Below are 2655 nucleotides of genomic sequence, written 5' to 3'. Positions count from 1 at the left end.
GAGCTTGCTCTAATTGAATTGAATAATTTGGGCTAAATATGTTTTTAATTGGGCTTTGGTTTTAAAGATAGTGTAAAACTTCAGCATGCAAATGTTGAGCATAGATAATGGAAAATGATGTGGAAGAAAAACTGATCTTGCTGCTTTGTCTATTCTGCTCATGCAGGTATAGTTATAAATACAAATTTGACTTTTCAGTGCTGTGCTCATCAACTTTCATTCTTGAAACAGTGGGGCACTCCTGACAAGCTTGATGTACCGGCCACGGAAGGATTATTGTTTCTGTCTTGATGTTTGTATTAGTTGCAGCTACCATATGTTATTTTGGTAACTAGCTGAAATCTTTTCTGAAGTAAAATTTTTCAATTCTTTAATTTGGCCTACTCAAATGAGAGATTGAGTAACACAAGCTGGTTAGTTTTCTCGTGCCTTACAATGTGCAAATAATAACTGTATAGGTGTATCTAACCCAGACGTACGATCTTGAATTGCTGGTTTAACTTTAATTCATTAATAGGCAAATACAGATTCTTCAGGTTCTTTTCTTGCCCTTCCACCCCTGTGATTCTGCAGTTTGGCCTACCTAGTATCTTGTCTTGATATTACCTGCCCACTAAGTTAGTTACTGAATATGGGCAGCAAGGTGGCGCAGTGATTAGCAGTACTGCCTAACGGCGCTGAGGTCCCAGGTTCGATCCTGACTCTGGGTCACTGTCTGTGTGGACTTTGCGCACTCTCCCTGTATCTGTGTGGGTCTCATCCCCACAACCCAAAAGATATGCAGGATAGGTGGATTGGCCATGTTGAAATGCCCCTTAATTGGAAAAAAATAATTGGATACTATTTTAAAAAAAAAGTTAGTTACTGAAGACTGATCAGGACTAAGAATCTTGCTTGCACTGGTGGTCTCTTCCTTAGCAAAAATAAAAAGCCTCACAGTTCATTCTTTTGCATCCCTAGTTTATGGTAATTTAACCCAAACCCAACCAGAGTCCAACTCAACTTGGTGTTTGTTTACTTTTTCCCCCTCTCCTCTCTTTCTCTTCCCCCCCCCCCCCACAAAAAAATTAAGGGGCAATTTAGCGTGGCCAATTCACCTACTACTCTGTACATCTTTAGGTTGTGGGGTGTGCGACCCATGCAGACACCGGGAAAATGTGGCAACTTCGCACTGACTGACATGGGATCGAACCTGGGTCCTCGGCAACACGAGGCAGCAGTGCTAACCAGTGCACCACTGCTGCCCTTATTGATTACTTTTTCAATAGTGTTCTGGTTTGAAAGACCACTGACCCCTTTTGCATGTTATTGAATGATGCAAGTAAACAATAGAAATGGATATTCAAGTTTAAGAATTTGGCAAAACAGTACAGTCTCTAATGCATTACATTTGACACATATAGGCAGCATGGTGGTGCAGTGGGTTAGCCCTGCTGCCTCACGGCGCCGAGGTTCCAGGTTTGATCCCGGCCCTGGGTCACTGCCCGTGTGGAGTTTGCACATTCTCCCGTGTTTGTGGGTTTTGCCCCCACAGCCCAAAGATGTGCAGGCTAGGTGGATTGGCCACGCTAAATTGCCCCTTAATTGGAAAAAATTAATTGGGTACTCTAAAATTATTTTAAAATAAAAATTGGCACATATAGGCAGCATGGTGGAGCAGTGGTTAGCACAGCTGCCTCACTGCGCCGAGGTCCAGGTTTGATCCTGGCTCTGGGTCACTGTCCGTGTGGAGTTTGCACATTCTCCCCGTGTTTGCATGGGTTTTGCCCCCACACCCCAAAGATTGGGGCAGCACGGTAGCATTGTGGATAGCACAATTGCTTCACAGCTCCAGGGTCCCAGATTCAATTCCGGCTTGGGTCACTGTCTGTGCGGAGTCTGCACGTCCTCCCCGTGTGTGCGTGGGTTTCCTCTGGGTGCTCCGGTTTCCTCCCACAGTCCAAAGATGTGCAGGTTAGGTGGATTGGCCGTGATAAATTGCCCTTAGTGTCCAAAATTGCCCTTGGTGTTGGGCGGGGTTGCTGGGTTGTGGGGATAGGGTGGAGGTGTTCACCTTGGGTAGGGTGCTCTTTCCAAGAGCCGGTGCAGACTCGATGGGCCGAATGGCCTCCTTCTGCACTGTAAATTCTATGATAATCTATGATGTAGGGTAGGTGAATTGGCCACGATAAATTGCCCCTTAATTGGAAAAAATGAATTGGATACTCTTAAATTTATTTATTTTTAAAATTTGGCACATATGCCATATACTATTATTTGAGCTACCGTTAGCATGTGTAGGTGATACCCCAACAGACTTGCAATTAGCCTGTCAAACCTGTAACTGCACTGTACCACCTTGAATGGAGTTTGATTCTGTAGGTTTCTGATTCTTGATTCTCTTTATCTTTATCCAGTTAAATTATTTGTCAATATTTTAAGATTGAATTAACATTTTTCCTCTTCAGTCTCTTGCCATTTAAAAAAAATAAAAAAAATACGTTCTACTTTTCATCCACCTCCCTGAGCTTCCTGTGGGTAGGGATAAGATTTGAAATTGAATTTGTGTTGCTGAGTACTCTTGGGAGTTTGGATTGCCCATACATATAGCATTATTTTACACTTCTAACATTTAGTGCTCTGCTGGGTTTGTAGGTAAAATGTGACAATTACAAA

The sequence above is a fragment of the Scyliorhinus torazame genome, unplaced genomic scaffold, assembly GCF_047496885.1.
Source record: "Scyliorhinus torazame isolate Kashiwa2021f unplaced genomic scaffold, sScyTor2.1 scaffold_1630, whole genome shotgun sequence".
Classification (NCBI taxonomy): domain Eukaryota; kingdom Metazoa; phylum Chordata; class Chondrichthyes; order Carcharhiniformes; family Scyliorhinidae; genus Scyliorhinus; species Scyliorhinus torazame.
Note: the sequence above shows the minus strand (reverse complement) of the source record.